Below are 13,745 nucleotides of genomic sequence, written 5' to 3'. Positions count from 1 at the left end.
AAGGGCAGTGAGCTTCCGTTTCCGAACAGGTCCAGGAATCCCCTGATGCACCCGGAATGAGAAGTCTGACAAGCTCAACCTTGCTGCTAGGGCTGGAGCATTCTCCACGGAGCTGGCCACTGAGAAATTCAGCTTGGGGAAAAAGGTGGCTTTGGTCCCAAGAACTCAAAGCAACCTACTTGGGGTGTTCTTGCAGGGATTGGCTGAGGTGTGTGAATCTGAGAGAGAAGAGCTCTCAGATTTGGTCTCAGGAGAGCCGAGCCTGAGGCCAAAGGCTTTGGTGTGGGTTGGATGGGTCCTTGGCTAGGCCCTGACCCCTGGCCCGGGACAGCATGGGAGTTCTCCCCACAGAAAAGTTCTCCACTACCAAAGCTGACTCCCCTATTTTTTTGGTTTCTTTCCAGCCCTTGTAATGGCTAATCTGTGTTAACTTGGCTGGGCTAAGGGATGCCCAGGTTGCTGGTGAGCTGCTTTTGGGGAGTCTGGGAGGTGTTTTGGGAGTTGGTTGGTAGTTGAGTGAGAGGACTGCCTGGTCTCAATCTGCCTCTGTGATACAGGCAGCCATCATCCCACAGAAGAGAGAGAAGAAGGGACACTCTCTCCTTACTTGAGCTGGGACATCCAATAACAGTCCTCAGCCCTTATAGGTCCTGGCTCCCTGGGCCTTTGAACTCCAAGGCCCACACCTGCGGCTCCCCATCCTCAGCCTCTGGACAGACTGAATCACACCACTGGCTTTCCCGGCTCTCCAGCTTACAGACAGCAGACTGTGGGATTTCTCAGCCTCCATAACCGTGCGTGCCAATTCCCGTAATAAATCCTGCCTCTTGTGTATCTCTGCATATTCTGTTGGTTCTGTTTCTCCGAGAGCCCTGTCAAGGACAGTCTGAGAGATGGTCTTATGTGCCTGTCTCCTTCCCCATGGTCTGACACCAACTCTTCGGCAAGGGGAAAGTTTAAGAGAGACAGTCTTAGAGCACAATGGCCCAAAGCTGTAGCACACAGGGTCCAGCACCACCTCCACCACTCTGTCCAGGTGTGTTTGGAACTGGGACGTTTTTGCTGAGCCCAGCTCTCCTGACACTGCCTTGGTAGTTCCTGGAACACAGCCCCTGCTCTGAGCTAATCCACTCTGTTAACTATGCTCTTGCATGGGAGCCACCAAAGCCTAGAGCAACGAGGTCTTGAGGGCTGGGTTGCTAGTATTGTTCACTGTGCTTGGACCCACACTAGCAAATGCTAACTTAAAAAAAATTGCATGTATAATTCAAGTTCATTACAAGAAAATTAGAAAATAGCCACTTGCAAAAGGAAGTCTGATTCTCCTCATGAATCCAAACTTTTTACATTTCAACTAAAAAAATGCTACTACAAGCTGGGAGGTGTCACTCAGCGATATGGTGTGTCTATCAGGCTTGGGGCCCTGCATTCACTCTCAGCACTACCAAGAAAAAAAAAAGGCTAAGCATGGTGACTCATGCTTATAATCCCAGCCAGTCCAGAAGCAGAAACTGGAGGATCAAGGTTTGAGGATGGCCCAGACAAAGCATGAGACCCTCTCTGAAAAACAAACTAAAAGCGAATGGTAGAGCAGTTGCCTAGCAAGTGTGAGGCCCTGGATTTGATCCCCAAAATAGACAAAACTAAAAAAAGTCGATACCATTTGTCACCTGCAGAGAACAGGTTCTTCTAACATTTCCCAAAGATAAATGAGTTGGGACTAAATATCCTTGTGACCAAATGTTTATGGATATCCTTATTTCCCTCAGAAAACTTCCTAGATACAGGGTTGCCTGATAAAAAGGAAGACTTATTTTTACAGCTTCTGTCAAAATGCCGGTCTTAGCCTCCAAACGGCTCACATTAAGACAAAATCAAATCTCCCCCTCGTCCAGCCTCGGCCTCGGCAAGGACAACCAGCCACCCAGCCAGCTGAGCAGCTCGCTGGTGTCCAGAGCTGTGAAACCCCGTCCTGATCCAGAGTCTTGAGCCAGGATCATCTCCTCGGATTCCTGGCATGGCCACGCCACTGGTGACCTTGGACAAGTCACAGACCTCCCAGTCCAAGCAGGACAGAGCCTCCCTCCAAGAGTCCTTGAGAATAGAGACATGAAAGTCCTTCTGCACTCAACGCTCTCAGCATAGATATTTTTGTCTTTGCCTGGTGTCTTATCCTTGCCTTCCAGAACTGACGCACAGAAAACAAAAACCACCCTAGATGTGTTTCTTGTTCCTGTCCTGAAGCTCACTGGCCCAAGGGGACAAGAAGACACAGCTCATCACAGCTCTGCACTGACCCATCCCTCCTGATGTGCTGGGCTGGGTGACACTGGGCCTTTGTTCCCAGGTTATCTGGTGTTGAAGGTTAAGTGCAGGAAGGCTACAGAGGAAAACCTCCAAGGTGCTGCAGGGCAGGGAACCAGGAGAGGACAGGGTGTGTGCAAGTCCTCTAAGCCTTTGCCCCCCAAAAGCAGGAGCCCCATGTCCCCAGTATCAGCATAGCTCTCTACACAGCAATCCACTAGGGACCTGAAGCCCATGAAGGATGCCCTGGTCCTTTCTTCCCCTGGTGCATCCAATGTGGCATCCCAGAAGCACCCAGGACCCCACTGCCTAGTGGCTGCAGCCCGGTTGTGGTTGCCACCAGCAGCCACAGGACCTGAGCAAATGGATCCTGTGCCCTTCCTGGTGCTGGAGGGACTAGGTGGTGAGAGTGCTCTCTGGACTGCAGGTCATAGAGGCTCAGATTTCATCGGGTTTGTGCAAATGCTCTGGACACATGGCTGTGTCATTGTCACTTCAAGTCTCCATGGCCTGTGCTACTCCTGGCTTTCTTTCAAATGTTCTCCCTGTTCTCTACCCCTTCCCTGTCTGGGGACTGGGTAAGGACAGGGGCCTGGGCAGGGCTGTGCACCTCAGCACAGAGCAATCTCAGAGATTCGTGTTGCGTGGAAAGAGCCAAGGAGCAGAGGCTTCTCGTTAGTGCTGGGGATGGCACCATGATGGTTTAGAAGGTAAATGTGCCCTCCTTGGATTACCTGGGCTTGGCCACTCTCAAAACCCATCCTTCTCTCTGGGCTCTAGATTTGGAAGAGGGCTGCAGAGAGAAGCCAGTCAAGGCTTGAGTGCGTCCCTAGAGAAACAACAGAGGACATCATGTGTGTACAGAGAGAAGGTACCCTCTCCTGCCCTGCCTTTGGAAATGTCTTCTAGGACATCCTAGGCAGAAGCCACAAACCTGCCCAGGGTCTCAGACTCCCAAAAGTGGGTGGGTGACACTGACAGTTACTTCACTATGGCACAGTCCTGAGTCATGTGAGCCTGGTTTCCAGAAGGGAAACTGAGGCTCAGAGAGATACAGGGCTGGGCTTCAGCCCATCCTTACATGGCTCCGAAGCCAGGGCCTTTTCCCTCGGCTTTTTTCTCTCTTCTACCTTTCTCTTTGACCTTTCTCTCTAAACCACGTTTCCTAGCTAAGAACCAGCTGTTGAAGTGTGCCCTAACCAGAGCCTCCATTCTAACCAGAGGTGCCCCAGCAAAGTCTGCTCCAGCCCCAGTCTTCTTTGCCACATCTATGGAAGGTGGCCTGACCCCAACAGGGTGCCAGGGAGCTCAAGCCATCAGACCAGAAAGGGTCAAATAAAGTCTCACCACAAGCCAGAGGTGGTCCCTGCAAATGGACTGATGGGACCTCTGAGACCCCTGCACCATGTCCCATGTCACTCTGCCCATGGGACATGGTGCAACAGAAAGCCAGCCTTTGCCTTGGAAGCCCGTCTTCCTCTCCCCCAGCTCACTCATGGGCTCTAGGGCCCAGGCCAGACTCATTGCATCTTCAAGGTCAGCTTGGAGAATCCCCCAAAGGCACCCTTTCTTTTCAAGACCTACTTGCTTCTGGAAAACAGGGGACAGGCAACCTGGTGAGGGTTATACCAGCCACATACAAACCAGGAAGATCACAACTGTGTCACTTGGGTCAGTGACACAGGCCAGAGGTCAGAATGAATTCTCTGAAAAGGGATATGTAGATGCTCATGCCTGTAATCCTCGATACTAAGGAGACAGAGATCAGGAGGATCATGGTTCAAGACCAGCCCAGGCAAATAGTTCTAGAGATCCCATCTCAACCAATAAAAAGCTGGGTGTGGTGGCATACACCTGTCATCCCAGCTACTCAGAAAGCATCAAAAGGAAAGTTGTATCCAGAGTTGCTGGCTTGGGACATAAATGGAAGAGCCTATTTAGAAAAAATAAAGCAAAAAATAGAGTGCTTGTCTGGCAAGCACAAGGCCCTGAGTTCAAACTCCAGTAATGCCAAAAAAGAAAAACCTAGACGATAAGTGATTTTGGTTGCAAGGTTCCATACAATCTGTGTCACACCCATGTAACTCAGTTATTATAGCGCAAAAGCAGCCGTGGACAGAGCTGGCAGAGTGGCTCACATGGTAGAGCACCTGCCTAACAAGTGTAAGGCCCTGAGTTCAAACCCCAGTGCTGCCAAAAAACAAACAAACAAACAAAAAAGCAGCCAGGGACAATGCACTTCCAGTGGACCATGGCTGTGTGCCAATAAAACTTTATTTATAACAACCTGTGACTGGCCCAGCAATAGGCACAGTTTGCCAACTCGTGAAAGAGACCAACAAAGGTTTCAGAAGGCCAGTTGTCTTCTGTGGAACTAAGCTGCACCAACATTGTCATGGCATGTCCTGCTATGTGGCCCAGCACACACTGGAAGGGACCAGGACCACCCCCCCCAGCAAAAATGCATGACCCACGTGGACTGTGGAGGCATCAAGGAAACCCACATGTAAGCCAGGTGCCTCTGGGATGTCCTCAAGACCATTGAACTGTCCAGTTTAATGGGGTGACCTCTACGGCATGTGAATCACATCCCAACAGGGCTGTAAGAAGCAGAGGTCGTGAGTCCCAGGCAGGTAAATGCAATCGTCTCAAGCAGCAATAAGCCACTAGGGTTTCATCTGTGTCTTCAGCTACCAGGAAAGTGAGGCGCCCTGGGGGCTCCATGCTGGGTCAGCTCTTCACCTTCTGCCCACCCTGCCACGCCCTCCTCCTCTCTCCATTCCCTTCCAGTGCCTGGGGGGAGGGGATGGGGACTGAAAGGGCTTAGTACATGTTCTGCCCACACACTCCAGCCCCCAAATACCTTTTAACCTTGAAATAGTTAAGGGATACATGTTAATAACAGAAAACTTACAAAATGGTCTTAAGCAAAAAGAAATTGAAATATCACCTTGATCTTAACAACATCCTAGGGACTGGGGTTTGAACTCAGGGCTTTGCACTTGCAAAGCAGGTGCTCTACCACTTGAGCCACACCTCCAGTCCATTTTTCTCTGGTTATTTTAGAGATGGGGGTCGTGCAAACAGGCTGGCTTTGAACTGCAATCTTTCTGACCTCAGCCTCCCAAGTAGCTAGAATTATAGATGTCAGCCTCCCAAACAGCTAGTATTGCAGATATAAGGAGCCACTGGCACCCAACCTCTAACTGAGATCCTCCCAATCCCTATCTCCTGAATAGCTGTGATTACAGGGGTGAGGCACAGAGTGAGGTTATTTTTTGTTTAATGGTTACTAAGGTAGTAAAACTACATGAAGGAAGACCAGGGAATTTTCAGGATAAAATTAACCAAATCAGAGGCTCTCTCCCAGGACCACGTGGCTCTTAGAAGGCCACAGAAGCTTCTCTGGGACTCCAGTCCACCTTTCTCCACCCCATCTCAAGACCATCCCCACTTTGGCTCCAGTGACCCTCTCCCCGAGTCACCATGGTCCCTCTGGTCCACATGTTCTGTTCCTCGTTCTCCCAAACACACACATTTCCCACTGACTGTTAAGCCAGTCCTGACTGGCTCAGTACTTCCTTGCACAGGTGCAGTTGCCATAGTGTCTCAGCAGCTTGTGAGCCCCACCCTGTCTGACCAGCTGACCGGGCTAGGAGTCACCTGGCTCCCACACACTGTGTCCACCCTGGGCCCCTGGGCCTCAGCTGCGAGGCCGCCTCTGTCTCCCACATCCTCCCAGCCTAGGGACTGGCCCTGCCTTTTGGGTCACCAGACTCTCCACAGTGCTCCGCCTCCAGTTTGCTCCCAGCCTGCCTGCCTGCCTGCCCGGTGTCTAACAGCTCTTCTTCCCCAACATGGCTGAAGGCCAAGAAGGCTCAAGGCTGTACACACTTAGGTTCCAACGACCCCCACCCTGCTGTCACCCACTCTCCTCCTCAGCCTCCCTCTGGGCTTCCCCACCCGCCCTAGGGCCTGTGTTCTTTGCTAGGCGTCCCTCTGCCTGCAGGGTTTATCTCTCCTCTGATAAGATCCACCCCTCCATCTCCTCCCAGAGGTCGTATCTTACACCCAATCTCAACACATGGCCAGTGGCCAGAACATGGTGCCAGGCTAGCCACATGGACATGCAAGACGACCTACGTTCTGCATTCCCTGCCTCATTCATTGGAGACAGGTGCTACAGCTGACTCATTTTTAAAATTTCTTTGAGCACCTGCCACAGTCCTTTGTGCAGAGTTGGCATCCAAAATGCGACTGTTCAATTATGAAACAACACAGTCCTAAATGAGAGGCAAGTGTGGTGACTCGTGTCTGTAATCCCAGCCACTCAGGAGGCAGAGACTGGGAGGATCATGGCTCAAGGCTAGTCCAGGGAAGAAGTTAGCAAGACCCCCCCCATCTCAACCAATAAGCCAGGTATGGTGGCCCATGCCTGCCATCCCAGTTACACAGGAGATGTAAATAGAAGGGTTGAGGTCCAGTCCTACCCAAAGAAAAAAACCCAGAGGCCCTATCTGAAAATTAACTAAAGGAAAAAGGGCCAGGGGTGTGGTTCAAGTGGTAGAGCATCTGCCCAGCAAGTGTAAGGCTCTGAGTTCAAAACTCAACACCATCTTTAAAAAAAGTTGGGTGTAGGGCTGCTGAAAAGGCCCAAATGGTAAAAGTGCCTGCCTAGATAAGCATGAGGCCCTGAGTCAAACCCCAGTACAGCAAAAAAAAAAAAAAAAGTTGGGTGTGGTGGAGCACACCTATAATCCCAGTTACTCAGGAAACAAAGGTAGGAGGATCTTGGTCCAAGGCCAGTCCAGGACAAAAGCTCAAGACCCTATATGAAAAACAGACTAGAGCAAAAAGGGCCGGGGGTGTGCCTCAAGTGGTAGACTGCTTACCTAGAAGGTACAAGGCCTTGAGTTCAGACTCCAATATCACCACCAAGAAACCCCGAAAAGTGAGCACTAATCACCCAGCATCCTGTTGGGGTCTGTGTCCTCCACCAGTGGTGCTGTCCAGCTCTAACCAGAGTTGGAGATGAAAGACAGCCATAGCTGACCAAGGACTTCTTTCCCAGGACTCATGTGTGTGTGTATGTGTAAGATGACCACAGAACCTTCCAGATCTTTGGGAGCCAGGATGGAGCCCAGCCAGGAGGACACAAGGTCCCTGGAAGCATATCCTCTCTCCAGACCCGCCTTGGCCTGTTTTCATGGTGACGGGAGTGAGGACGACAGATGCCGTCTGTCTCGGAAGGCAGACGCCCAGCTCCAGCTATGAGACGTACAAATGTTCACAGAAAACATGGGACTTGAAATCCTTCAAAAGACTTCTTTGCAAACGACCTTGACTTGAACTTCTGAGGTCACGTGTCCCTTTGAGAATGTAGTGGCAGTTACAGCCCCTGCCCACCCCACAGACTAACATGACCCCAGGCCCACCTCTGCACAGTGTCCGTTCACCTGGGCTGGGGACCCCTCTTTGTAAAGGCTACACCTCAGTTTGCAGCCGACTGGCCCTGCCAGGGATTCCAAGAGCTTCCCAAAGACACTCACCAAACACGAACCCTGCCCCAACAGCTCACGTGTATGTTTGTGCGAAGGTCTCTGTGCCCTCTCCTTCACTCCCGCACATCCATGCCACGATGGAGGCCCCAAGGGCTGGAGAACCAGGGTGCAGGGACTCCAGCTGGCTCAGGTGGGTGGGCTGGGAGGCCCTGCAGCTGAGGAAGGTGGCTCCACTGTGCAGCCTGCTCTGAGATGCTGAGGCTCCTGGGCACCCCTCAGTCTAGATATCTACTCCTTCCCCATTCCTCTGGGCAATATTAGGTCATCTCATCTGCAGGCTCCCCTCCCCCCACACACCTGCAGTGCTCATAGCCTCCACACTGCTCATTTTGATGCAAACAACAGAACAGAGAACCTGGCCAAGCACTCCCCATGTCCAGAGCTTCATTAAAGATTAAGTACCACTCTCAATTCACACACTACATCTAACACCTTGTCTTGGGCACCCCACTTTGGAGACCATTGCTCTGAGTGCACACCGGCAGGCAGCAGATCAAACAGACAGCCTTTAAGTGTTCAACACTGAGAAGAGCAGGCTGCACCTACCTGCTCTGGGTTGTATAGAACAGCAGCCTTAGGCTGTGCCCAGCCTTTACTTACTCCGTTTTATAAAGCAGCAGTTTGACCTAAGCTACTCCATTTTGAGTCTAAGTGCCAAAACAGAATGACTCTACATCTTGGTTGTACAGGTGAATAACTACCACCTGCCAGCACGCCACGAGGCACAAACTGATAAGTAAGGTATTCGTGCCAATAAGCAATTACATCTGTAAATAAATCAAATCATATCAGAAACACCAGACATGCAAGCTGATCAACCCTCACCTGGGAGTATAAAAGGAGGAGCACCCCAAGACTGAGACATAGCAGGCACACTGATGTGTCACCAGGTCACTTGTCAAGAACCTCATCCAGGAATATTGCCAAAGTGAGGGACCTCTGCCTTTGTCCCCAGGCTCCAGCACAGTTTCTCCTGCCTGTGATACTTTAAACTGACACTCAAAATTGCCTGCCATCCAGACTGCATTTCACTACTCTGGGTCCTGAACAGTTCTGCACCTGAGGTTCATAAAACTTATATGGTCCCCTACACAGACTTTTCCTTGCACCTGTGAGCTCTGGCCTGTGCCTCCAGCACAGTCCTCCGAAATCTGCAGCCTCTGTAATGTGTGATCTGAGAGTTAATATTGGTAATTAAGATTGGCCAATGGCCCATGGCTTTCAAGCGAACTCAGTAGTGCTTGGTGAGCTTTTTTGCCAACAAAACTGACCTAGCTCATGAATTTATTGTTATCCAATAAATTCTGATACAAGCATGTCTATGTTCCTGACATAGATCACTCACAACAAACCCCCACTCCCAGCTCATGAGGCTCCACTTACCTCATGTAAGTGAAGACTCCATGTGACAAGCCAGAGTGGTGACACTTGGCCCCAATCTGCCCCCAGACCCCAGCCACCCTCCTTGGCCTGCTCTGCACCAGAACATTCTCCCCTTTGCTCAGGCATCCCGTCCCTCTGCTGAGGACACCCACCCTGCCAGGACCAAATGATGCACATTGTGATACCTGTTCTTCTGGATTCCTAAATTCAATCTCTGTTCTGCCTTTCTCTTTTGAGAAAGACCATCCTAGCCATGGGACCGCTTGGTCCCCAGCTTGTGTATGCACACGTGTGTGTGTGTGTGTGTGTGTGTGTGTGTGTTACATGCACTGGGAACAGAGGGAGTTTCCAGGGAACACACCTGAGTCAAGCTCCAGGGCAGGGAGAGGAGCTCATGGCAAGGCCCCTCTTCCATTCCCAGGCTGCCCACCCTTTCTCCCTTCACTTTATTGCCTCCTTTGCTTTCTCTCCCCAGCTGTTTTTTCCATCTTCCTAGCTTCCTGGCACGCTCAAAGCACATTTCTCAATTGTGTTTGAACACAAGAGGTTCACCTCCGCTGCAGCCTCCAGGATGGTATGCGTGGTTCCCCATCAGGGCCAGGTGGCTGCCCACTCTTCCCCATGAGCCTGGGAGTCATCTACACCCTTGTTCTTTCTCCACACGCTCAAATGTCACACCAAAGGATTTGGACTGCACAGTCCACACCAATGAGATCCACCTGGCAGCCTGGCTGAGATGGTGGGGAGGAGAGAGGCAGGGAACCAAGCCACTGGCCACTCCATCAGGAGGGGCAAATTCCAGAGGCCTGAGCAGGTCCCAGGCTGGCAGTGATCTCAGTTCACAGGCGGGGAGGAGTGTGCGGTATGAGGAGAGCCCCCTTCCAGGACTGGTCACGCCTCTGTGCTTTGCACACACCTCTTTCCTCTGCAGCTCCAACCTTGGGAGCCACCAGGAACTCAGGCTCCAGTCCCTCTCCTGGCAGAGACAGGCTTCCAGGGACACTGTCCAAAACTGAGCCAAGGAGCCCCAGGCCCTCTGCCACCCTCTGCTCAACCTACCATCAGAATCCTTACGTTCCCCTCCTGTGAATGCATTTCAAGTTGTTACACACTGACTTCTGAGATTTGGCTAGTCATCATTCATTTGCATGAATAACATTGAGTCTAACTTCCTTTACACCATAAGCCAGTTAAACCCACCTCCACAGTGCCCGCCCTGGTGTTTGGCTTTCCCCTCTGGAAGGAAGATCCACCTCTCCCTTACATCCATGGCTCATTCACGACTGAGCCAGCCACTCCATAATTGCTTATTCAAACAGACAAGCCCAATATGAAAATGAGGATGTACAAAGTCGATGACACAGACAGGGCATGCACCTGCACAGGGGTTGCCAGCGGTTTCCTCAGAGAGCGGCCCCACACAGAAGGCCTGGCTCAATTCACAAGGTCTGATGCTGCTTGCTTTTCACATGTGCAAATCAAGGCAGAGATATTACTGAGTGCTAGCTGTGTGCGTTCCGAGGCAGTCACTCCTACCTGTCTTGGCCCTATCACTGTGTACATGGGGCCCACCGGCTCTCACAGAAGGTCAGATTTGCCCTGGGACCCAACACGTGATTCTTTGGACCTTGACTATAAGCTTCTCTTTAAGCTGGAGCAGTTTCTGGAGAGGGATGCGGGAAACAATGTGGCTTGGGCATTGATTGCCACCCAGGTCAGAGGGAAGATTTCATTCTTTGAGTTCAGAAATTCTCCTGGATTTGCCCTTGATTCCAGAAACCAGCTGAAGCAGTCAGGGTTTCTGCCAAGCGGCTCAGCTGCTCAGTGACTCCAGGCACCATGCATGGTACAGCTTGAATGGCCAGCCCAGGGCTGGTTTTCAGCCAGGTTCCTGTCACTTATACAGACCTACAGTAGGTGCCGAAGGATTCCATTAGGTGAGAGGGAATCAGGCCAGCAGCACATCTGAGCAGTGCTGTGACCAAGCTATGAATGCTTCCTGTTTGTCTTAACCTTCCTGGAAAGGACAGGGACCTGGGCCTTCCAGGAGCTGGCCAAGTCATCACTTATCCCCTCCCCACTAAATGTCACAACCCCAGAAAGAACTCTCTCTGCCTACCATTGCCAGGGAGACCCCCTCCCAGAAATCCTTCCGCAGGCAGAGAGAAATCTGACTGCTCTGACACCAATCGCCTCACGAAGACTCGGAGCTAGTCCGTGAGGCTGCGTCCAGCCAAGAGTGAGAAGAACCAGCATGCCGGGGAGAAGTCGTTCTTTACACTCCTTCCAGACCCCGGGTCACAGTTCTGGTTGCACAAAACCTCCTGAGGAGCTTTTAAAGCTGCAAAACCCAAAGTCTGGGCCAGACCTCTGTATCTGCAAAGGGACCCAGACCAGAACTATCTTTGAGAAACCCCAGGCAAGTCTATCCCCAGACAGAGCAGTGACCCACTGCTGAGCAAGTCACAAACCTGTGCCACTTAAAGGAGAACGGAACCCTGGAGGACAGGCCACTGCTCTCATGGTGGACTTCATTTCAAGGCCCTACCCTGGAATGTCATTCCATTCACTAGTTGTCAATCACAGGGGGGATGACTGGTGACAAGATAGGGCAGCCTGACTGTATTGGGCTCGATAGTGTCCCTCTCCCAAATTCATGCCCAGTCAGGACCTGTGAACACAACCCTATTTGGAAGTAGGGTCTTCGCTAATGTAATCAAGTCAAATGAAATCATATTGGATTAGGGCGGACTGTTAAATCCAATGTCTGGTATCATAAATCCAATGTCTGGTATCATAAGAAGAGGAATATTTAGACTCAGACAGACAGACAGACACACACACACACACACACACACAGGGAAGAGGACCATGTGAAGACAGAGGCAGAGCTGGGAGGGATGTGTCTACACCCTAAGAATACTGAGGACTGCCAGGAGCCCCCAGAGGCTGGGACACACGTCTAGCAGGCCTCCAGAAGGAACCAGTCCTGCTCACATCTGGATTTCAGACTTGTGGCCTCCTGACTGTGAGATAATAAATTCCTGTTGTTTTAGGCCACTGGGTTGTGGACATTTGTTACAGTGGCCACAGGACACAGACACATCGGGCTTTGCAGTGCAGCCCTGGCCTCTGAACTGGGACGGGGATCAAGTTTTGCCTGTAGGGTGATTTTGGAACAATTTCTGGACACCAGGGCCAGGAAATCTAGGCGGCAGAGGGTGACATGCAGGGCAGCAAGGGGCCTGGAGACATTTGTGGAGCCCCGGACCTCTGCTAGCCTTGATCCAAACCAGACCAGAGCAGCTCCTTGCTCAGCACTGTCTCAGCTTTTGACTAGGCAAGGACATAAGTGGCTGCCTGGAAATTCTCTCCTTCCAGGTGGGAGCTTGGGGTGGTCCCACACCCAGCCCCTTGCCACTGGGCTCCTATGAACCAAACCCCAAGTCTTTGCTGGTCAGAGCCTGGCTTTCGGTCAGCACAGGAGTCGTGATAGACAGGCCTGTACTCTGGAGAATACACCAGAGGAAGGCCACTCAATCCTGGTTCCCCATTGGGAGGGGTTTCTTCTTTGCATGTAAATTTTGCTAAACATCAAAGCCAAATTGAACAAAAGACTTCATTTCCCCCCCAAATCAGTTTTGTGGAAACTACCCTATAAACACTCACCCTGCCCTAGGTGCAGGTAGCCTGAGCCATGTGACACCACAGATAAGAGCACTGAAAACTCCCTACAGGACTAACTGGGGTGGGGCAGGGGTGTGGGAGGGGGCGTCCAGAGGGCATCGCTGACAACAGGAGAAGCAAGGGAGCCCTGGCTTTGATCTAGGCAGGTGAGGAGGCCCAGCCTGCCACATCAGGTACAGGATGCTCACCTGATTACAGGGAGGTCAGAGAGGGGCAAAGGGCCCACCTGCTGGGCAATGGAACTTCCCCAGAGCCAGGGCTGGAGAGGCCTGCAAGGATCAGCCCCAGTGGATCCCCCATTCCGGCCTTGGCTCTCCCACTCCTTGGTGGATCAGACCACATAGCTGTACCCCTTCTTCCTCGATAGTCCCAGCCATTGGGGCAAGGCGTCCTGAGCATAACGGATACTTGCTGGGCAATCTAAGTCCCCAATCCCACTTGTCCCCTCCAGTCACCAAACCTCCAGTTTTTGTGGCCATCCTGGAAAAAGTCACCAGCAGCAAATACTTGGGATCCTGGTCTCTGCCTGGCTCTGTTAGTGGGGCCTCCTGGGCAGGGCACCCAGCAAGAAGCCAATTCTACAGGCCTTTCTTCCCTGTCCCCCTGAGCCTATGGACCCTGGTTGTGTGTGTGCGCGCCCGCGCGTGGTGGGGGAGGGGGGGCTTGTATCCTGCTCCACTTAATTCGTGAACCCCTAAATGACTCACAGAGAAGCCCTTCTCCACCCAGCCCTGAGCACAGAGAAGCCCAGCTCCCATCTCACCTGTGGAAGTTTCTCACCAGGGTCCCCAGTTCTCCAGGCCCCCCAAC

At 51.8% G+C, this 13,745-nt stretch overlaps 2 protein-coding genes across 2 annotated transcripts in view; both read right to left on the bottom strand.

The window, feature by feature from the left end:
• Timp2 (TIMP metallopeptidase inhibitor 2) overlaps nucleotides 1-13,745 on the bottom strand; it is a 48,713-nt gene that overhangs the window by 34,158 nt on the left and 810 nt on the right. The gene's annotated exons all lie outside the window — the stretch shown is intronic.
• Cep295nl (CEP295 N-terminal like) overlaps nucleotides 1-13,745 on the bottom strand; it is a 28,865-nt gene extending 15,120 nt beyond the window's left edge. Inside the window, exon 1 of the mRNA XM_074044984.1 lies at nucleotides 1-13,745. This exon is cut by the window's left edge and continues 15,120 nt beyond it. The gene's annotated coding sequence lies outside the window, so the exon portion shown is untranslated.

The sequence above is a fragment of the Castor canadensis genome, chromosome 11 (assembly GCF_047511655.1).
Source record: "Castor canadensis chromosome 11, mCasCan1.hap1v2, whole genome shotgun sequence".
In the NCBI taxonomy this organism is placed as follows: Eukaryota; Metazoa; Chordata; class Mammalia; order Rodentia; family Castoridae; genus Castor; species Castor canadensis.
Note: the sequence above shows the minus strand (reverse complement) of the source record. Positions and strands in the feature narration are given on the sequence as shown.